We start from the raw sequence: 24,489 nt of genomic DNA on the forward strand, positions 1-24,489 counted from the left end.
CAGCGGCAAATTCAGAAATCGGCGCAAAGAACCCAGGCACAGGCGGCTCATCAAGACTCAGCTGAAGCATTGGATAATCACGAAATGTCAGCAACGGATACCATTTCACTTGCGAGCACATCAAGCACATGCGGCTCACTGTCAAGCTTGCCCGAGGACAATTCATCACACGCCGTCCTCGACTTAGGTGAAGAAATTGATTTTTTAGTCGAGGCTCACATGCAATCTTTAGGTCCGCGGACGCGGTCACGGAATGCAGGAAGAGGAAAAATACAAGGCGAAGGGCAAGGAGAAAGCATGCAAAAGCCACCGCAGCCGCAAAAAAAGAAATGGTTCAAAAAGAAAAACAACAAACTGTGATAAATGCAAGCACCATTGTCAATTTATTCAACACAACGTTAACTATAGCTGAGCAACAAATACTAAAGCTGGGTCTCAATTTTTGTCCAGAGAGCTCATTTGACTACACCAACACTAGAGCTGATGTCTTCCTATATATTCGCAAATTAAAACTTAAGAAGTTTTATGCCATCAAATCCAAGTCCAATACGAATTTATCAACAGCCACCGGAGCAGTTAATGAAACTGATGTATCTCCACTGGTTCCAGCCAGCGATGCCAGAACTCTTTTAACGCTTTGCAATTTGAATAGCGGAGCAGCCCCATCAACGTCTAATATGGATGTTCCTGATACACAGAGTGAGTTGCGAGAAATCAACATTCCACAAAAGGGAGCCGGTGAGAGTCCCTCCAAACCAAAAAGTAAATTTGTCCCCGTCATGCCAAAAGACACAGTGGACATTTACCATGACTGCATCATCGAAGATTTGAAAAAACTCAACAGACAAATCTATAGTAAAAAAATATGTCCAGTTTTCAGACTAAGCAATACAATAATTTAATGGCCAAATTATCAACAAATCAAGATGTAATCGTGAATTCTTCCGACAAAGGAGGAAACATTGTTTTGTGGCAAAAAGACCAGTACATCCAAGAAGCAAAGAGACAACTGGAAAACGCCAGCTGTTATGTGAAAAGCAACGGCGTTCAATACAAGCAAGCCAAAGACAATATCAAAAAAATGCTGTTATCCTATAAAAGAAATAATTTGATTACAGCTACTGAGTGTGCTTTTCTTTTGGTGGAACATCCAGTCATGCCACATATGTATCTCATTCCCAAGGTGCATAAAATGCAAAAGCCAACACCGGGGAGACCCATCATCTCAGCGATCACAATACATTGACTTTTATTTACAGGAGCATGTCCAAATGTTGCCAAGCTATATCAAAGACACAGGGGACTTTCTGACAAAGTTAGAGTCCATACAGTGGCAAGAAAATTGGTGTATCATCACTTTAGATATTGAGTCACTGTACACCTGCATTGAGCACACGCAAGGTATAGAGGCAATCAGACATTTTTTGGGACGTAAATCCTGTGCATATTATAGTCACAACAAAATGATATGCGATTTGGTGCAATGGTGCCTTATTAACAATTATTTTTTGTTTGGTAAAGACATTTTGAGACAGATACGCGGTGTTGCCATGGGATCCTGCTTCTCCCCCAGCTACGCATGCTTGCACGTGGGGATGTGGGAGGAGCAGGACCTGATTGGCGTTCCTGGTTTTGAGCGAATCAAGCACTGGATGCGCTTTATTGATGATACTTTTTGTGTATGGGAGGGTGATATAGACAGTGCTCAACTATTTGTCAATGCGCTTAATACCAATCATTTCAATTTATTTTTTACATCTAACATCAGTACTACATCTGCTGAATTTCTTGATGTTTGCATCAATATCAATGGTGCTATGATTGGTACATCCCTACACAGGAAACCCACTGCTGGCAACAGTATTTTACATGCCAGCAGTGGTCACCCCAAACATGTCATAACCAGCATTCCTCTGGGTGAATTGTTGCGTTTAAAAAGAATTTGCAACACACAAGAGAAGTTTGAAGAAGGTGCAGTTGTGATGATGGCCAGACTCCAGGCAAGGGGGTATAGTAAAAGTTGCCTATCGCTTGCATTAGAAAAGAGCAGAGAAAGATCAAGAGTCTCTTTGCTGGCACCCAAACCTCTTGATGACAGTGCCAGTGCTGACACTACCGGATTAATAACTACATACAGCAGACAGCACCGCAAAATCAAGTCTATTGTCAATAAACACTGGGCAGTACTAAAAACTGATGGTGTTTTACGTGACATGACTCCAGATAGACCAGTGATTACATTCAGGCGTGCATTCAGCATGCACAGCAAGCTGGTCAAATCCAGCCCTGAACTACCCAGAGTCAATCTATGGTTTGGAGGTAAGGGCTTCCACAAATGTTCCTCATGCCGAGCATGTAAATTTGGGCAAAACATCACCCACTACAGCACTCCATTCTCCGATATAGAAATACCCATTAGCGGCAACTACAACTGCCGAACGGAGTTTGCGGTTTACGTCCTGACATGCACCTGCGGCCTGCGTTATGTGGGCAGTACCGGTGCTCAGGTGCATGTCAGGATACTGCAGCACCTTCGTGCCATTGTTAATCACGATAGGGCATACCCAGTGGCGCGTCATTTTAACAGCAGACATAACAGGGATCTGTCTTGTCTTACATATTATGTACTTGACGCTGTTGCCCCACTTGGATGCGGAGGCGACCGCGACAAATTATTACGCCGAATGGAAACGCGTTATATCATCAAGCTCGACAGCATACAACCCAATGGGTTAAATGCGACAGAGGATCGGCATAATTTTTTGTAGTGTTGATCAATCACACACACACTGCAATCGGGTCATGTAATCTCACTAATGAAGGTTCCAGCTATCAGTTCATAATTTACAGAGTATTGAAATACATATGATCTAACTATTTTGTAATTCACAACAATGCACTCAATTTGGGTGATCTGCAGTCCTACTACTGTTTTTAGACCGGTTGTTTATGTTTTTGAACAATGCAGTCTTTTAAATAATTATTGGTTTAAAACAATTTTCTTTAGGTGGTTTATTTACACTGTGAATATATTTGAGCACTCTTTCCATTTTTTTGCACATATCATTTTTTGTAAATAGTTCTTAATATTTATGAAATATGAAATTTATATTGTATAAATTTTAAATAAATATATAGGACTGTAGCTCAATATCACGGTTATACATTGAGGTGCATTTTGGTGGCATGTCCCCTTTTGTTTTTTCACAAGTTCTAGCCAAGCTCTGTATCAATTTTATCTCGGGCCGAGATAAAAGGGGGTTCCCAAAACGTGTTTTCCCATGTTAATTTCCATAGGGCAGTCAAACTCACTTTTAGCCCGAACGGCTGAATGGATTTCCACCAAACTTGGCAAAATTGTAGGGATTGGTAGCCCGATGTGCCGTTGCTATGTCTCAAGATATGTGCTCCAGTGGTTTTTGAGTAATTTAGGTTAAAAAAATATATATATCTATGGCAGCGCCCCGGTACGCGCACCGGGGAGCGCTCCGGGCGCGTCACATGAGGTGCGCACGGAAAGCTGATTGGCTCTCGGGTGTCTGTAAACATTCGAAACAGTCCGGAGTGGCCGCCATCTTGTGTCTTGGTAGGATCGAGACACAAGAGTTGGGAAAAACAAAGGGGGAAATGACAACAAGGGGGCAGAGTAGACCCCCCTTGACCACCTAGGTTTGATGTGGGGGCTATTTTTTTGCTTTGCGCGGGGGGAGCGCCCGGTACGCGCACCGGGGAGCGTTCTATGGGGAAAAATGAATGAAAGAGTTTTTACTAAATTTAGCCTTTTTTTAGAAATTGGAGGTAGTTCTAAAAAGAACTGCTTTTTTCTTCTTTTTGTTGTTTTATATATTTTTTAATGTTTTTTGAACAGTTTGTACTTTTTTTGGCTTTTATTAACTATTTTGTATTTTTTTGGGTTATTTTTATGGGGAGGAACAAAAAAGAGGGAATTGAAAATGGCTCAACAGGAGCAAAAAAAAATCAGGAAAAAATTAGGGTTTTTTGGGGCAATTGTGGTTGTCACCAGCAAGGAGGATGAGCTTTAGGCTCTGATCACCATAGGAGATGGTCTTACCACAAAAAATACAGGTGACCCTAAATTCTCCAAACGTGGTTGAATGCAAGGGAATGTCTCCCTTGTCTCTGGTCCCGATGGAGTGGGTTGTTTTTGTTTGGAGGTGCTGGGTGTAGATTGGGGAGGGTTGCTGGCCAGTTCTCTCATTTCTGCGGCAGCATAGTTGTTAGGATACTTGCGCTGCATATGCCTTATCATGGTATTGTTCCCAAATGAATATTTTTTATTTGGGTTACCCCTTGGGAGTTCCGTGTCACAAATAAGGCAAGTCACCTTTGCCGCATTCACTTTCTTTTTTCCCCCAGGGATGGAAAAAAACTCCCATACAATGTGTGGCTTGGGTTGGTATGGGGTATTGTGTTCTTCAGCCACCTCCTCCTCGTCCCCTCCTCCTCTTCCTCACCTCCTCTTCTTCTTGACCACCAATGTGATGTTGTGGTGGTCCTCTTGGTGGTGGTGGTGGTGGTGGTGGTGGAGATGCTCCAGCTGATTCTGCTTCTCTAGCCATTTCAAAGTACAAAATATACCTCAAAGATTGAAAAACAGGTCTTCCTCAGTCAAAGGACAAAGTCAGAATAAGGAAAAAAGGTGGGGTCTTTCATCATTTGGAAAAAAAAAATGTCCTGAACCAATGAGAAGTGTTATTTTCAGGTCACAAGACTAGGGATTTCATCATTATGAAACCAAAACTGTTCTGCACCAATTAAAAGTGTTATTTTCAGGTCACATGACCCGACGCACTTACGCGACGCGCCCCCGGACGTGCCCATAGACGAGCCCCGGGTCGCGTTGCGTAAGCGCGTCGGATGTTTACATTGCGCGATCGTATTCGCTCGAGTGCTTCCGGGTGCGCTTACGCTGTGCGTATCACGTGGACGCGGCTACGCGATACGTCACAATGATGTTTTAATTTGCGGCAAAAGCGCTAACGGGACGCTCTCCGGAGCGCGCCCTGGGGCGCTTCAAAAGACTACGCTTTCCGGGGCGCTCACCGGGGCGCGCCCCGGGAGCGCTCCTGGGCAAAAAAGAAAAAAAATATATATATACATTTAAAAAAAATTTTAAATACAAATATAATATAGGATTCATTCATTTACAAATATATTACATTTCATAGCTATAGACATTTGCTATTAACAACATTTTGAAATTCACTGAAAAAAACATAGGTTTGGGGCCTTATATATAGTTAGGAATTAGCATTTAAAAAACCTATGAAATTCACTGAAAAAAACATAGGTTTCACACCAGTTATAGTTAGGAATTAGCATTTAAAAAACCTATTAAATTCACTGAAAAAACCATAGGTTTCACACCAGTTATAGTTAGCTGGACATTTTACTGACATAAAACCATTGAAATTCCCACGTTATAGTCAGTTGGACTCACTATAACTTGCGCGCCTGCAATGCACTGCTGATGACGTCACATATTACATCACTCATGACATGGTCAGTGACATCACTCATGACACCATCCTTGTGGCAGACTAACAGACCTCCTTTCAGTGTAATGTAACCCTTGAAACACATATTCAAAAATAGAAACTAACATTTTCAAAAGAATGGAGATACCCATACCAGTTACAACAACCAATTCAGTAATTCCACCATCTATATACACATCCACTCATTCAGCAACAGTTCTATATAGTCACTCATACATATACTCACTCATAATATGTAGTGATACACATATACATCCTGTTACACACAGACAGTCATCCAAAAGTTACTCACACACATACTCACACATGCAAATAAACTATTGAACATCCATTTATTTGCATATACAACTATACACACACTACCACCTTACTTCTAAGGAAACTTACACATACTTACTCTCTTAAACAATCACTTATAGAAACACATACTTATTTAAACAGGAACTCTTACAATCTCTCACTCTCACATATACTCACTTATATACATCAATACTCACATATACTAGATTAAAACATATGTAGTTACTGATAAAGACACTAGTGAGGCAGGCATTCACTCACTAACACACACATATTCACACTCATCCACACATACAGTCCTGCACATATGCTGTCTTCAAAACACATACAAACAGTGAGTCAGTCATTGATGCATGTATGTGCTAAGTAATACCCCCACCAAACCATACAGACACTCATACAGATACTAAAAAAAATCTAATAACCCATATACATACACATGTAGCTACTCACCAACCCATGCAGCCACTTATACACAAAGTGAAACACTGATACATATATTTAAATATTTAAACATTACTCGCTAATATATGTATTCACTAAGATACACTTAATAAGCCAGTTAACCAATCAATTTTTGTTTTTAAAACATCCTTTTAGACACTTATTTAAACATTTATTCTTCCATCGACCTTTACATATACATATATTAAACATATTTATTTTTCAGAAAGACACACATTCACTGGAAGGTGTCATCAGTGATGTCATGAGTGATGTCACTGACCATGTCATGAGTGATGTAATATGTGACGTCATCAGCAGTGCATTGCAGGCGCGCAAGTTATAGTGAGTCCAACTAACTATAACATGGGAATTTCAATGGTTTTATGTCAGTAAAATTTCCAGCTAACTATAACTGGTGTGAAACCAATGGTTTTTTCAGTGAATATATATATATATATATTCACAGAAAAAAACATAGGTTTCAGAGATGTTATAGTTAGGAATTAGCATTTAAAAAACCTTTGAAATTCACTGAAATTATAGTTAGCTGGACATTTCACTCTTACAAAACCATTGAAATTCCTCTGTTTTAGTTAGTTGTACTAACTATAACTCGCGCGCCTGCAATCCACTGCTGATGATGTCACATATTGCATCATTCATGACATGGTCAGTGACATCACTGATGACATCTGAAAATTGGGGGCAGGCCCCATCCCCCAGGGCCTGCCCCCAATTTTTTTTTAAAACAAAGAAATCGGGAAGGGGGCCTCCCGAGGCCATTATTTGCCCTGGGGATCCAATACCCTGGGGCATGGCCATTTCTTTTTGGAGGGGGCTGCCTTGCCCCCCTCCTGTGGCCACTTATGGCCCTGGGGACCCCAACCCCCAGGCCGGCCTCTTTTTAAAAAATTATTATATATTTTTTTTTTTTAGGAGGGGGGCTGCATGCCCGCCTTGTCCCGGGCCACTAATAGCCCCAGGCAACCCATCCCCTGGGGCTGGCCCTCTCTGTTGTAGGCCGTGGGGGGGTCCACAATACCCCCACGGTCCCAGCCAGCTCCCCTCATCCTTCGGGAGCCGGCATTGCTTTTCCACATGTGGAGCAGCTAACTTGCTGCTCCCCGTGTGGAAAAGCAATCTGCTTTGCTATTTGGAAGGGAGAGCAGGTTTCCTGCTCTCTCTTCCAAATAGCAAACCAGTTTGCAATGACAGGGTGGGAGCCGCGAGGCTCCCGCCCTGTCATTGCAAACTACAATGTCCCGGGGTGAGGACCCCGGGATACTGCAGGAGCCGGCCCTGGGGGTGGTGGTCCCCAGGGCCTGGACTGGCCTCCAGAAAGGGGGCCACGGCACCCCTCCCACATTAAGCCCCTGGATTTGGTGGTCCCCTTGGCTGGGCAGTCCGTCACAATGTGTATGGTTTTTAAGCCTAGTGTGTCACCATGAAAGATGGCTTTTTAAAAAGATTAGGCAACAATGGGGCATATTTACAAGCCCATCTCGTCACCACAGTGTCACTTTTTCTGACATTGTGATGTGATAAGGGCTTCACCTTATTCACAAGGCAGCGTTAAGCCACGGTAAGTAGCTTAATGCTGCCTTGTAAATAAGGCCCCCTTTCACGCTATACTTAGCATGAAAGGGGTGGTCAATGTTGCTACATGGGCATTCAATCGCAAAATCCATCGATGTTGACGCATATATATTTACAAGGGAAGCAAAACAAAAGGGGCAGCACTAAAATTAAGACCAGTTAAAACCTGGTCTTAAACAGGCTCAACGAGGAGAAATGTTTTATTACTCCTCATTTTTGCTGTTAGCATGTGTGCTGCGTTGTGCAGCACACATAGAAACAGGAAAAGGCAATTGATTGCTTAATGTGCAGGAAGGTGACCCTTCCTGCACATATAAAATGAAGTTTTGCAATTTCTATGTGTGGTGCATAAGCAGCACACATAGAAGTTTCAAAATACCATTTCAGATTGTTTATGTGCAGAAACCTTCCTGCACATAAAAAATCTTCCCCGACATCACAGGCACCCTTACAGCTAAAATTAACGCCAGCGCTGGGGGATATGCAGGCTGCACTGTATCCTTGCAAATATGGTGCAACCATGCATTTTGGAAGTAGTGAAGCACGGCGTTAAGCCAAGTTGGCCAACGCCAGCCTCTGCCACTTCCTCGTAAATATGCCCCAATGTATCTTTGCTTTCAAAATGGCCTTTACCTTGCATGATTTAGCAGTTGTATCACACAGTATTTTCTGTACTTGTAACTTGGCCAGCACTGCTTTTGGCTTTGCCTATGCTGGCAGATTTTAAAAACATTTGGCATTGACAAAGCCAATATTGGTTACCACCATAGTGCAGAAGAGAAGCAGCGGGAAATGGAGCCAGAATTAAAAAGGGGGTACAACGAAACACAGGAAAGTGCAGCAAGACAAGATCAAGGGCATACCTAAGCCTGCAATCTGGTGTCTGATGGACTGTAGAGGTGCTTAAAGGGAGAGATGAAGCACACTAGGAGGAGCAGCAGGAGGAAGCATGGTAAGAGTGAGATTTAATTTAATTTAAAAAGAACTTATAGAGCGCACGTACACTGAGTCAGTTTCATGGCGCTGGCGAGGTCCCTAGAAGGATGAAATAAAAGAGCTAGTGATGATAGGATAGCTAGGTGCCAAAAGCCTGCTGGAATAAAAATGTTTTTAGTGACCTCCGGAACTCCATGTAGGAGGAAGAAAGTCTTAAAGACAAGGGGAGGCCGTTCCAGAAGGTGGGAGCAAGCATAGCAAACTTCTGCCCTCCTGCCCGCTTCTTTTTAAACCGGGGCGTTGGTAGTAAGGCTAAACTAGAGGAGCGGAGGTCTCTAGAAGGAACATAGAGAGAAATAGCCGAATTAATAAAGGCCGGGGCTGTACCTGCTCTTGCTTGAAAAGTCAAGCACCCCAGCTTAAACCTGGCTCGTTCTTTTATCGGGAGCCAATGTAAGCTCTTGAGTAGGGGAGTTGAGTGATGGGACTTAGACAGGCCAAAAACCAGGCGGGCCGCCTGGTTTTGTATTAACTGTAAGCGCTGCAAGGCATACGCAGGGGCTCCATTGTAAATGATGTTTCCATAGTCAATTTTTGACAAGACCATGGCCATCAGGATTAGCTTTAAAGCAGAAGTGGAAAAAAATCTGGCTATTTTCTGGATAAGTCGAAGTGTAAAGAAACAAGAAGAAACCACCGAATTAATGTGTGAGTGAAGGGTTAATTGATTGTTGAGAATGATCCCAAGGGTTTTAACTGAACAAGAAGGGGAAGGAGGGGGTCCAAGTGAGGGGTAAGTAAGCGGAAGCAAGGGGAAACACAAGCAGATCCTCTGAAGAAAAACGACAATACGTGCACTACGGAGGAGTGCTAAACAACTTCTAAAAGTAAGAAAAAATGACCTTTAAGATGTTCAGCTGTAAAAGGATATATCTAATGAAATCTAAAGACATGAGTAAACAAGCTATGCTCTTGCGGTGATGCAAACAGAACAATGAGGAAAGCTATCTTTTAAAGATCAGCCAACTGATATTCACCAAACAAGCAATTTAATCGTGAGAAAGGGTTGAAACAAAGCACACTCAGGGTACTGTTCTATACAATACCGTTAATGAAAGTTAATTGAAGCTGCCTTTAGTGAGATTGCAAAAAATATATATAATTTTTTGGAATCCTTAACTCATATTTTTGTAGGTGTAATTGCCAACATCAAGCAGACGAGCAGGCAGTCAACATAAAGCAGGGATATAGGTGTAAATTATGATCACATTACCTGCTTCCTGAGCCATTTATACTTATTAGTTTGCAAAACATTTGATTAACTAAGCAGCATTTGTGCTTATTTCAATTGCTGCGATCTGTCTGCAAAAATCTTATGCCTCGCGATAAGCGTCTGAGAATCTGAATTATTTTACAGACATTATCCCTTGAAGAACTTAGAAAGATGATTTTAAAACCTAAAATAAAGGGCCTCATTTATGAGACTTATTGCGCCTTTGGAACGTCACAAAAAGTGAAGTTTTGTGGCGCAGAAGCCAGCGTGATATTTATCAGGCAGCACTAAGTCACTTTTTTGGGCTTAATTCTGCCTGATAAATATCAGTCCCTTTAACGCAGTGTTCTGCGTTAAAGGTGTGTGCACTGGTTGTTCCTGGGGGCGTTCCCAACAACATCCATGGGCTTTTGTCACTGCCCCAGATTTACAAGAAATCTTTATTTCTCCTCGTTTTTCCTTTTTCAATGTGTGCTGCATTTTGCCGCACACATAGAATGAGGAAAAAGCATCTTGTGATTATTTTTGTACAGACAAGTTTTCCTTCCTGTACAAAAACATTCATCCCTGCAACGCAGGCCCCCCTCCACAATGGTGCAAAGGTGCCTGCGTTGGAGCACGGCAGCCCATTGTGCGTCGGAGCAAGGGAAAAGGACAGGAATGTGTCGTATCTTATAGATACAGCACATTCCTGCCCTTTTCTTTTGCCATAGGGAAGCGGAGCAGGAAAGCCTGTTGCGCTTCTCTACGGCAAAACCTCATAAATGAGGCCCTAAATACTTACATGAAGTCTAGTCAATTTCTAATTTTCTCTAATAAAAGAGAGGGACCCTCACAGCCAAAGGGGTAGGGTTCCAAAAGATAATATGTCAAATATAGTGTCCCCTTTGGACAATTTATAAACCAGTAGACACACTTTCAACCTCACCAAACAGTAATCAATTCAATCCATTCAATTTAAGCAAGAGCGAAGATGATGCAAACATAGTCAAAAATTTAAATTGTACACAATTTATTATAACATTAATAAAAAATCAAATTCACAATGAAAGCAAAATATATCTTGTTACAATACATACAAATAATCATAACACAGTGGGAATAAAACATAAAAACGTTTCAAATTAAAATAGAATGGGATACAGTAGTCCGACTTAAGTTAATCATACTCCAAATTTGTATAAATATCTAAAAGATGGAGAAGTTGTGTAGTCCAATGACTTAGCGTATCCCAATTCAAAATGGCATCAACGCGTTTCGGTTTTGGCAACTTGATTTACAGGCCACCACCTTCATCAGGATTAAAAACTATAGATTCGCACAATATATGGTATATCTCACTCTTTTAATATTGCTGGGCATTCAAAGATTCCTCCGATACTCGATCTCGAATTTCGTGAATAATTGGCACACCTTTCATTGCAGACGCCTATTGAGACTTTCTTGTAGACTCCGTCTCACGGTGGCCCACCGGGGAAATGCCTGGTGCAGGCAATAGGCAGTCCGGCCCTGGATCTAACGCTTTCAGCACCAACACTATCAATCATTCTGCTGACCTAGCTTTGCCATGATTCAGACAGCCCATTATAATTTATATTCTTGAATTAATACAGAATAGCAACTATGCAGCCTCGCACTTTGATCAACTTAAATATAGTCACCTAGGCATTATCCAAACACAATCAACGTACTCACTTACACAAACCTTCTTCAAACAGGAAGGGCACTGACTTAATAATTTATAAATTTGGACAAAATATTGAGTAATAAATATCCTGCACTACTAATATCGAGTTTTTTTTTTAATATCGTGTCACAGAAATATTGCAATGCTTGAAATATTGTTGACACAAATATTGATCTTTTTAAGGTAAGTAACATTCTTTTCAAGAATATCGCTATTGTTAATATCATTACAATAATATAGCTGCAAAAAAGATCGTTTTTTAAATTATCAATGCATTTTAATTAATATTATAATTGTATAAGTGTTATTTTCTTTTTATAGTTATTAATGTTTTAAAATATAGGTTGTAATTTAAAATATTTTATAATTTTGATGTAATTGTTAATAGTGATTTATAGTGTCATAGTGGGTTGTGAGGTTTGCGGAGGTAGAGGGTGGGAAGTTAGCAAAGTATAATTCATTAATAATTTATTAATACTAATCATTTAATTGAAGATTAATTATGACAAATGTATAAATATAATTTTTGTAAGATATTTTTGGGATGCGGGTTGGTGGGTTTGTAGGGATATAGAGTGGGGAGTTACGTAAGTAATAATGTTTTAATTATTAATTATGTAATTGATAATTAATTATGTAGAGTATGTAAATATTATGTGGCAGATTTACAAGCCCCCTGTGCCACCAGCACATCACTTTTTGTGAAGTACTAGTGGCGTACTTTTCTGCTCTATATTTACATGGACAGGAGAAGTCACCCTGCATGGCTTTTCCTGTCCTTGTAAATGTTGCCCCTTTACATGATTCAGAAAACGGGGTGGTGATGAACAGAGTGTCTGAATTAAGCAGACCACTCTTACCCAGTCCAAAGATCAGGGCTTGATCCATTACCGTTATTTATCTCACTGCACCATCCCAGCTCAGAACCTGGCTATATGCAAATCAGTCTGTCCCTGGCCTAGTGCATCATGGGAACAGGGCAGACTAAACTACCAAGCCAATTCTTCACCAGAAAGGAGACAAGCTACCGGAGACCGGTTTCTGGCATTTCAGCCGTCGTCGTCCCGGCTTGCTTGAATCCTGATGGTGCAGTGAGAAAGGGACTCATGTCTGAGTGTACCCTGCCACACCTATAGTGGCCAAAAACGATTCAGAAAAGGGGGTGGTGATGAACAGAGTGTCTGAATTAAGCAGACCACTCGTACCCAGTCCAAAGATCAGGGCTTGATCCATCACCATTATTTATCTCACTGCACCATCCCAGCTCAGAACCTGGCTATATGCAAATCAGTCTGTCCCTGGCCCTGTGCATCATGGGAACAGGGCAGACTAAACTACCAAGCCAATTCTTCACCAGAAAGGAGACAAGCTACCGGGGACCGGTTTCTGGCATTTCATCCGTCGTCGGCCCGGCTTGCTTGAATCCTGATGGTGCAGTGAGAAAGGGACTCATGTCTGAGTATACCCTTCCACACCTATAGTGGCCAAAAACGATTCAAAATAGGTGGTGGTGATGAACAGAGTGTCTGAATTAAGCAGACCACTCTTACCCAGTCCAAAGATCAGGGCTTGATCCATCACCGTTATTCATCTCACTGCACCATCCCAGCTCAGAACCAGGCTATATGCAAATCAGTCTGTCCCTGGCCCAGTGCATCATGGGAAAAGGGCAGACTAAACTACCAAGCCAATTCTTCACCAGAAAGGAGACAAGCTACCGGGGACCGGTTTCTGGCATTTCAGCCATCGTCGGCCCGGCCTGCTTGAATCCTGATGGTGCAGTGAGAAAGGGACTCATGTCTGAGTATACCCTGCCACACCTATAGTGGCCAAAAACGATTCAGAAAAGGGGGTGGTGATGAACAGAGTGTCTGAATTAAGCAGACCACTCTTACCCAGTCCAAAGATCAGGGCTTGATCCATCACCGTTATTTATCTCACTGCACCATCCCAGCTCAGAACCTGGCTATATGCAAATCAGTATGTCCCTGGCCCGGTGCATCATGGGAACAGGGCAGACTAAACTACCAAGCCAATTCTTCACCAGAAAGGAGACAAGCTACCGGGGACCGGTTTCTGGCATTTCAGCCGTCGTCGGCCCGGCTTGCTTGAATCCTGATGGTGCAGTGAGAAAGGGACTCATGTCTGAGTATACCCTTCCACACCTATAGTGGCCAAAAACGATTCAGAATAGGTGGTGGTGATGAACAGAGTGTCTGAATTAAGCAGACCACTCTTACCCAGTCCAAAGATCAGGGCTTGATCCATCACCGTTATTCATCTCACTGCACCATCCCAGCTCAGAACCTGGCTATATGCAAATCAGTCTGTCCCTGGCCCAGTGCATCATGGGAACAGGGCAGACTAAACTACCAAGCCAATTCTTCACCAGAAAGGAGACAAGCTACCGGGGACCGGTTTCTGGCATTTCAGCTGCCGTCGGCCAGGCTTGCTTAAATCCTGATGGTGCAGTGAGAAAGGGACTCATGTTTGAGTATACCCTGCCACACCTATAGTGGCCAAAAACGATTCAGAAAAGGGGGTGGTGATGAACAGAGTGTCTGAATTAAGCAGACCACTCTTACCCAGTCCAAAGATCAGGGCTTTATCCATCACCGTTATTTATCTCACTGCACCATCCCAGCTCAGAACCTGGCTATATGCAAATCAGTCTGTCCCTGGCCCAGTGCATCATGGGAACAGGGCAGACTAAACTACCAAGCCAATTCTTCACCAGAAAGGAGACAAGCTACCGGGGACCGGTTTCTGGCATTTCAGCCGTCGTCGGCTCGGCCTACTTGAATCCTGATGGTGCAGTGAGAAAGGGACTCATGTCTGAGTATACCCTGCCACACCTATAGTGGCCAAAAGCGATTCAGAAAAGGGGGTGGTGATGAACAGAGTGTCTGAATTAAGCGGACCACTCTTACCCAGTCCAAAGATCAGGGCTTGATCCATCACCGTTATTTATCTCACTGCACCATCCCAGCTCAGAACCTGGCTATATGCAAATCAGTCTGTCCCTGGCCCAGTGCATCATGGGAACAGGGCAGACTAAACTACCAAGCCAATTCTTCACCAGAAAGGAGACAAGCTACCGGGGACCGGTTTCTGGCATTTCAGCCGTCGTCGGCCCGGCTTGCTTGAATCCTGATGGTGCAGTGAGAAAGGGACTCATGTCTGAGTATACCCTTCCACACCTATAGTGGCCAAAAACGATTCAGAATAGGTGGTGGTGATGAACAGAGTGTCTGAATTAAGCAGACCACTCTTACCCAGTCCAAAGATCAGGGCTTGATCCATCACCGTTATTCATCTCACTGCACCATCCCAGCTCAGAACCTGGCTATATGCAAATCAGTCTGTCCCTGGCCCAGTGCATCATGGGAACAGGGCAGACTAAACTACCAAGCCAATTCTTCACCAGAGAGGAGACAAGCTACCAGGGACCGGTTTCTGGCATTTCAGCCGTCGTCGGCCCGGCTTGCTTGAATCCTGGTGGTGCAGTGAGAAAGGGACTCATGTCTGAGTATACCCTGCCACATCTATAGTGGCCAAAAACGATTCAGAAAAGGGGGTGGTGATGAACAGAGTGTCTGAATTAAGCAGACCACTCTTACCCAGTCCAAAGATCAGGGCTTGATCCATCACCGTTATTTATCTCACTGCACCATCCCAGCTCAGAACCTGGCTATATGCAAATCAGTCTGTCCCTGGCCCAGTGCATCATGGGAACAGGGCAGACTAAACTACCAAGCCAATTCTTCACCAGAAAGGAGACAAGCTACCGGGGACCGGTTTCTGGCATTTCAGCCATTGTCGGCCCGGCCTACTTGAATCCTGATGGTGCAGTGAGAAAGGGACTAATGTCTGAGTATACCCTGCCACACCTATAGTGGCCAAAAGCGATTCAGAAAAGGGGGTGGTGATGAACAGAGTGTCTGAATTAAGCAGATCACTCTTACCCAGTCCAAAAATCAGGGCTTGATCCATCACCGTTATTTATCTCACTGCACCATCCCAGCTCAGAACCTGGCTATATGCAAATCAGTCTGTCCCTGGCCCAGTGCATCATGGGAACAGGGCAGACTAAACTACCAAGCCAATTCTTCACCAGAAAGGAGACAAGCTACCGGGGACCGGTTTCTGGCATTTCATCCGTCGTCGGCCCGGCTTGCTTGAATCCTGATGGTGCAGTGAGAAAGGGACTCATGTCTGAGTATACCCTGCCACACCTATAGTGGCCAAAAACGATTCAGAAAAGGGGGTGGTGATGAACAGAGTGTCTGAATTAAGCAGACCACTCTTACCCAGTCCAAAGATCAGGGCTTGATCCATCACCGCTATTTATCTCACTGCACCATCCCAGCTCAGAACCTGGCTATATGCAAATCAGTCTGTCCCTGGCCCAGTGCATCATGGGAACAGGGCAGACTAATCTACCAAGCCAATTCTTCACCAGAAAGGAGACAAGCTACCGGGGACCGGTTTCTGGCATTTCAGCCGCCGTCGGCCCGGCTTGCTTGAATCCTGGTGGTGCAGTGAGAAAGGGACTCATGTCTGAGTATACCCTGCCACACCTATAGTGGCCAAAAACAATTCAGAAAAGGGGGTGGTGAAGTAACAGAGTGTCTGAATTAAGCAGACCACTCTTACCCAGTCCAAAGATCAGGGCTTGATCCATCACCGTTATTTATCTCACTGCACCCTCCCAGCTCAGAACCTGGCTATATGCAAATCAGTCTGTCCCTGGCCCAGTGCATCATGGGAACAGGGCAGACTAAACTACCAAGCCAATTCTTCACCAGAAAGGAGACAAGCTACCGGGGACCGGTTTCTGGCATTTCTGCTGCCCTCGGCCAGGCTTGCTTGAATCCTGATGGTGCAGTGAGAAAGGGACTCATGTTTGAGTATACCCTGCCACACCTATAGTGGCCAAAAACGATTCAGAAAAGGGGGTGGTGATCAACAGAGTGTCTGAATTAAGCAGACCACTCTTACCCATTCCAAAGATCAGGGCTTGATCCATCACCGTTATTTATATCACTGCACCATCCCAGCTCAGAACCTGGCTATATGCAAATCAGTCTGTTCCTGGCCCAGTGCATCATGGGAACAGGGCAGACTAAACTACCAAGCCAATTCTTCACCAGAAAGGAGACAAGCTACCGGGGACCGGTTTCTGGCATTTCAGCCGCCGTCGGCCCGGCTTGCTTGAATCCTGATGGTGCAGTGAGAAAGGGACTCATGTCTGAGTATACCCTGCCACACCTATAGTGGCCAAAAACGATTCAGAAAAGGGGCGGTGATGAACAGAGTGTCTGAATTAAGCAGACCACTCTTACCCAGTCCAAAGATCAGGGCTTGATCCATCACCGTTATTTATCTCACTGCACCATCCCAGCTCAGAACCTGGCTATATGCAAATCAGTCTGTCCCTGGCCCAGTGCATCATGGGAACAGGGCAGACTAAACTACCAAGCCAATTCTTCACCAGAAAGGAGACAAGCTACCGGGGACCGGTTTCTGGCATTTCAGCCGTCATCGGCCTGGCTTGCTTGAATCCTGATGGTGCAGTGAGAAAGGGACTCATGTCTGAGTATACCCTGCCACACCTATAGTGGTCAAAAACAATTCAGAAAAGGCGGTGGTGATGAACAGAGTGTCTGAATTAAGCAGACCACTCTTACCCAGTCCAAAGATCAGGGCTTGATCCATCACCGTTACTTATCTCACTGCACCATCCCAGCTCAGAACCAGGCTATATGCAAATCAGTCTGTCTCTGGCCCAGTGCATCATGGGAACAGGGCAGACTAAACTACCAAGCCAATTCTTCACCAGAAAGGAGACAAGCTACCGGGGACCGGTTTCTGGCATTTCAGCCATCGTCGGCCCATCTTGCTTGAATCGTAATGGTGCAGTGAGAAAGGGACTCATGTCTGAGTATACCCTGCCACACCTATAGTGGCCACAAACGATTCAGAAAAGGGGGTGGTGATGAACAGAGTGTCTGAATTAAGCACACCACTCTTACCCAGTCCAAAGATCAGGGCTTGATTCATCACCGTTATTCATCTCACTGCACCATCCCAGCTCAGAACCTGGCTATATGCAAATCAGTCTGTCCCTGGCCCAGTGCATCATGGGAACAGGGCAGACTAAACTACCAAGCCAATTCTTCACCAGAAAGGAGACAAGCTACCGGGGACCGGTTTCGGGCATTTCAGCCGCCGTCGGCCCGGCTTGCTTGAATCCTGATGGTGCAGTGAGAAAGGGACTCATGTTTGAATATACCCTGCCACACCTTTAGTGGCCAAAAACGATTCAGAAAAGGGGGTGGTGATGAACAGAGTGTTTGAATTAAGCAGACCACTCTTACCCAGTCCAAAGATCAGGGCTTGATCCATCACCGTTATTTATCTCACTGCACCTTCCCAGCTCAGAACCTGGCTATATGCAAATCAGTCTGTCCCTGGCCCAGTGCATCATGGGAACAGGGCAGCCTAAACTACCAAGCCAATTCTTCACCAGAAAGGAGACAAGCTACCGGGGACCGGTTTCTGGCATTTCAGCCGTCGTCGGCCCGGCTTGCTTGATTCCTGATGGTACAGTGAGAAAGGGACTCATGTCTGAGTATACCCTGCCACACCTATAGTGGCCAAAAACGATTCAGAAAAGGGGGTGGTGATGAACAGAGTGTCTGAATTAAGCAGACCACTCTTACCCAGTCCAAAGATCAGGGCTTGATTCATCACCGTTATTTATCTCACTGCACCATCCCAGCTCAGAACCTGGCTAGATGCAAATCAGTCTGTCCCTGGCCCAGTGCATCATGGGAACAGGGCTGACTAAACTACCAAGCCAATTCTTCACCAGAAAGGAGACAAGCTACCGGGGACCGGTTTCTGGCATTTCAGCCATCATCGGCCCGGCTTGCTTGAATCCTGATGGTGCAGTGAGAAAGGGACTCATGTCTGAGTATACCCTGCCACACCTATAGTGGCCAAAAACGATTCAGAAAAGGGGGTGTTGATGAACAGAGTGTCTGAATTAAGCAGACCACTCTTACCCAGTCCAAAGATCAGGGCTTGATCCATCACCATTATTTATCTCACTGCACCATCCCAGCTCAGAACCTGGCTATATGCAAATCAGTCTGTCCCTGGCCCAGTGCATCATGGGAACAGGGCAGACTAAACTACCAAGCCAATTCTTCACCAGAAAGGAGACAAGCTACCGGGGACCGGTTTCTGGCATTTCAGCCGTCGTCGGCCCGGCTTGCTTGAATCCTGATGGTGCAGTGAGAAAGGGACTCATGTCTGAGTATACCCTGCCACACCTATAGTGGCCAAAAACGATTCAGAAAAGGGGGTGGTGATGAACAGAGTGTCTGAATTAAGCAGACCACTCTTACCCAGTCCAAAGATCAGGGCTTGATCCATCACCGTTATTCATCTCACTGCACCATCCCAGCTCAGAACCTGGCTATATGCAAATCAGTCTGTCCCTGGCCCAGTGCATCATGGGAACAGGGCAGACTAAACTACCAAGCCAATTCTTCACCAGAAAGGAGACGAGCTACCGGGGACCGGTTTCTGGCATTTCAGCCGTTGTCGGCCCGGCCTGCTTGAATCCTGATGGTGCAGTGAGAAAGGGACTCATGTCTGAGTATACCCTGCCACACCTATAGTGGCCAAAAACGATTCAGAAAAGGGGGTGGTGATGAACAGAGTGTCTGAATTAAGCAGACCACTCTTACCCAGTCCAAAGATCAGGGCTTGATCCATCACCGTTATTTATCTCACTGCACCATCCCAGCTCATAACCTGGCTATATGCAAATCAGTCTGTCCCTGGCCCAGTGCATCATGGGAACAGGGCAGACTAAACTACCAAGCCAATTCTTCACCAGAAAGGAGACAAGCTACCGGGGACCGGTTTCTGGCATTTCAGCCGCCGTCGGCCCGGCTTGCTTGAATCCTGATGGTGCAGTGAGAAAGGGACTCATGTTTGAGTATACCCTGCCACACCTATAGTGGCCAAAAACGATTCAGAAAAGGGGGTGGTGATGAACAGAGTGTCTGAATTAAGCAGACCACTCTTACCCAGTCCAAAGATCAGGGCTTGATCCATCACCGTTATTTATCTCACTGCACCATCCCAGCTCAGAACCTGGCTATATGCAAATCAGTCTGTCCCTGGCCCAGTGCATCATGGGAACAGGGCAGACTAAACTACCAAGCCAATTCTTCACCAGAAAGGAGACAAGCTACCGGGGACCGGTTTCTGGCATTTCAGCCGTCGTCGGCCCGGCCTGCTTGAATCCTGATGGTGCAGTGAGAAAGGGACTCATGTCTGAGTATACCCTGCCACACCTATAGTGGCCAAAAGCGATTCAGAAAAGGGGGTGGTGATGAACAGAGTGTCTGAATTAAGCAGACCACTCTTACCCAGTCCAAAGATCAGGGCTTGATCCATCACCGTTATTTATCTCACTGCACCATCCCAGCTCAGAACCTGGCTATATGCAAATCAGTCTGTCCCTGGCCCAGTGCATCATGGGAACAGGGCAGACTAAACTACCAAGCCAATTCTTCACCAGAAAGGAGACAAGCTACCGGGGAGCGGTTTCTGGCATTTCAGCCGTCGTCGGCCCGGCTTGCTTGAATCCTGATGGTGCAGTGAGAAAGGGACTCATGTCTGAGTATACCCTTCCACACCTATAGTGGCCAAAAACGATTCAGAATAGGTGGTGGTGATGAACAGAGTGTCTGAATTAAGCAGACCACTCTTACCCAGTCCAAAGATCAGGGCTTGATCCATCACCGTTATTCATCTCACTGCACCATCCCAGCTCAGAACCTGGCTATATGCAAATCAGTCTGTCCCTGGCCCAGTGCATCATGGGAACAGGGCAGACTAAACTACCAAGCCAATTCTTCACCAGAAAGGAGACAAGCTACCAGGGACCGGTTTCTGGCATTTCAGCCGTCGTCGGCCCGGCTTGCTTGAATCCTGGTGGTGCAGTGAGAAAGGGACTCATGTCTGAGTATACCCTGCCACATCTATAGTGGCCAAAAACGATTCAGAAAAGGGGGTGGTGATGAACAGAGTGTCTGAATTAGGCATACTACTCTTACCCAGTCCAAAGATCAGGGCTTGATCCATCACTGTTATATATCTCACTGCACCATCCCAGCTCAGAACCTGGCTATATGCAAATCAGTCTGTCCCTGGCCCAGTGCATCATGGGAACAGGGCAGACTAAACTACCAAGCCAATTCTTCACCAGAAAGGAGACAAGCTACCGGGGACCGGTTTCTGGCATTTCAGCCGCCGTCGGCCAGGCTTGCTTGAATCCTGATGGTGCAGTGAGAAAGGGACTCATGTTTGAGTATACCCTGCCACACCTATAGTGGCCAAAAACGATTCAGAAAAGGGGGTGGTGATGAACAGAGTGTCTGAATTAGGCGGACCACTCTTACCCAGTCCAAAGATCAGGGCTTGATCCATCACCGTTATTTATCTCACTGCACCATCCCAGCTCAGAACCAGGCTATATGTAAATCAGTCTGTCCCTGGCCCAGTGCATCATGGGAAAAGGGCAGATTAAACTACCAAGCCAATTCTTCACCAGAAAGGAGACAAGCTACCGGGGACCGGTTTCTGGCATTTCAGCCGTCGTCGGCCCATCTTACTTGAATCCTGATGGTGCAGTGAGAAAGGGACTCATGTCGGAGTATACCCTGCCACACCTATAGTGGCCAAAAACAATTCAGAAAAGGGGGTGGTGATGAACAGAGTGTCTGAATTAAGCAGACCACTCTTACCCAGTCCAAAGATCAGGGCTTGATCCATCACCGTTATTCATCTCACTGCACCATCCCAGCTCAAAACCTGGCTATATGCAAATCAGTCTGTCCCTGGCCCAGTGCATCATGGGAACAGGGCAGACTAAACTACCAAGCCAATTCTTCACCAGAAAGGAGACAAGCTACCGGGGACCGGTTTCTGGCATTTCAGCCGTCGTCGGTCCGGCCTGCTTGAATCCTGATGGTGCAGTGAGAAAGGGACTCATGTCTGAGTATACCCTGCCACACCTATAGTGGCCAAAAACGATTCAGAAAAGGGGGTGGTGATGAACAGAGTGTCTGAATTAAGCAGACCACTCTTACCCAGTCCAAAGATCAGGGCTTGATCCATCACCATTATTTATCTCACTGCACCATCCCAGCTCAGAACCTGGCTATATGCAAATCAGTCTGTCCCTGGCCCAGTGCATCATGGGAACAGGGCAGACGAATCTACCAAGCCAATTCTTCACCAGAAAGGAGACAAGCTACCGGGGACCGGTTTCTGGCATTTCAGCCGCCGTCAGCCCGGCTTGCTTGAATCCTGATGGTGCAGTGAGAAAGGGACTCATGTTTGAGTATACCCTGCCACACCTATAGTGGCCCAAAACGATTCAGAAAAGGGGGTGGTGATGAACAGAGTGTCTGAATTAAGCAGACCACTCTTACCCAGTCCAAAGATCAGGGCTTGATCCATCACCGTTATTTATCTCACTGCACCATCCCAGCTCAGAACCTGGCTATATGCAAATCAGTCTGTCCCTGGCCCAGTGCATCATGGGAACAGGGCAGACTAAACTACCAAGCCAATTCTTCACCAGAAAGGAGACAAGCTACCGGGGACCGGTTTCTGGCATTTCAGCCATCGTCGGCCCGGCCTGCTTGAATCCTGATGGTGCAGTGAGAAAGGGACTAATGTCTGAGTATACCCTGCCACACCTATAGTGGCCAAAAGCGATTCAGAAAAGGGGGTGGTGATGAACAGAGTGTCTGAATTAAGCAGATCACTCTTACCCAGTCCAAAAATCAGGGCTTGATCCATCACTGTTATTTATCTCACTGCACCATCCCAGCTCAGAACCTGGCTATAGGCAAATCAGTCTGTCCCTGGCCCAGTGCATCATGGGAACAGGGCAGACTAATCTACCAAGCCAATTCTTCACCAGAAAGGAGACAAGCTACCGGGGACCGGTTTCTGGCATTTCAGCCGTCGTCGGCCCGGCTTGCTTGAATCCTGATGGTGCAGTGAGAAAGGGACTCATGTCTGAGTATACCCTTTCACACCTATAGTGGCCAAAAACGATTCAGAATAGGTGGTGGTGATGAACAGAGTGTCTGAATTAAGCAGACCACTCTTACCCAGTCCAAAGATCAGGGCTTGATCCATCACCGTTATTTATCTCACTGCACCCTCCCAGCTCAGAACCTGGCTTTTATGCAAATCAGTCTGTCCCTGGCCCAGTGCATCATGGGAACAGGGCAGACTAAACTACCAAGCCAATTCTTCACCAGAAAGGAGACAAGCTACCGGGGACCGGTTTCTGGCATTTCAGCCGCCGTCGGCCAGGCTTGCTTGAATCCTGGTGGTGCAGTGAGAAAGGGACTCATGTCTGAGAATACCCTGCCACACCTATAGTGGCCAAAAACAATTCGGAAAAGGGGGTGGTGAAGTAACAGAGTGTCTGAATTAAGCAGACCACTCTTACCCAGTCCAAAGATCAGGGCTTGATCCATCACCGTTATTTATCTCACTGCACCCTCCCAGCTCAGAACCTGGCTATATGCAAATCAGTCTGTCCCTGGCCCAGTGCATCATGGGAACAGGGCAGACTAAACTACCAAGCCAATTCTTCACCAGAAAGGAGACAAGCTACCGGGGACCGGTTTCTGGCATTTCAGCCGCCGTTGGCCAGGCTTGCTTGAATCCTGATGGTGCAGTGAGAAAGGGACTCATGTTTGAGTATACCCTGCCACACCTATAGTGGCCAAAAACGATTCAGAAAAGGGGGTGGTGATCAACAGAGTGTCTGAATTAAGCAGACCACTCTTACCCATTCCAAAGATCAGGGCTTGATCCATCACCGTTATTTATATCACTGCACCATCCCAGCTCAGAACCTGGCTATATGCAAATCAGTCTGTTCCTGGCCCAGTGCATCATGGGAACAGGGCAGACTAAACTACCAAGCCAATTCTTCACCAGAAAGGAGACAAGCTACCGGGGACCGGTTTCTGGCATTTCAGCCGCCGTCGGCCCGGCTTGCTTGAATCCTGATGGTGCAGTGAGAAAGGGACTCATGTCTGAGTATACCCTGCCACACCTATAGTGGCCAAAAACGATTCAGAAAAGGGGCGGTGATGAACAGAGTGTCTGAATTAAGCAGACCACTCTTACCCAGTCCAAAGATCAGGGCTTGATCCATCACCGTTATTTATCTCACTGCACCATCCCAGCTCAGAACCTGGCTATATGCAAATCAGTCTGTCCCTGGCCCAGTGCATCATGGGAACAGGGCAGACTAAACTACCAAGCCAATTCTTCACCAGAAAGGAGACAAGCTACCGGGGACGGTTTCTGGCATTTCAGCCGTCATCGGCCTGGCTTGCTTGAATCCTGATGGTGCAGTGAGAAAGGGACTCATGTCTGAGTATACCCTGCCACACCTATAGTGGCCAAAAACGATTCAGAAAAGGCGGTGGTGATGAACAGAGTGTCTGAATTAAGCAGACCACTCTTACTCAGTCCAAAGATCAGGGCTTGATCCATCACCGTTACTTATCTCACTGCACCATCCCAGCTCAGAACCAGGCTATATGCAAATCAGTCTGTCTCTGGCCCAGTGCATCATGGGAACAGGGCAGACTAAACTACCAAGCCAA

The sequence above is a fragment of the Lissotriton vulgaris genome, chromosome 2_1, assembly GCF_964263255.1.
Source record: "Lissotriton vulgaris chromosome 2_1, aLisVul1.2, whole genome shotgun sequence".
NCBI classification, from domain to species: domain Eukaryota; kingdom Metazoa; phylum Chordata; class Amphibia; order Caudata; family Salamandridae; genus Lissotriton; species Lissotriton vulgaris.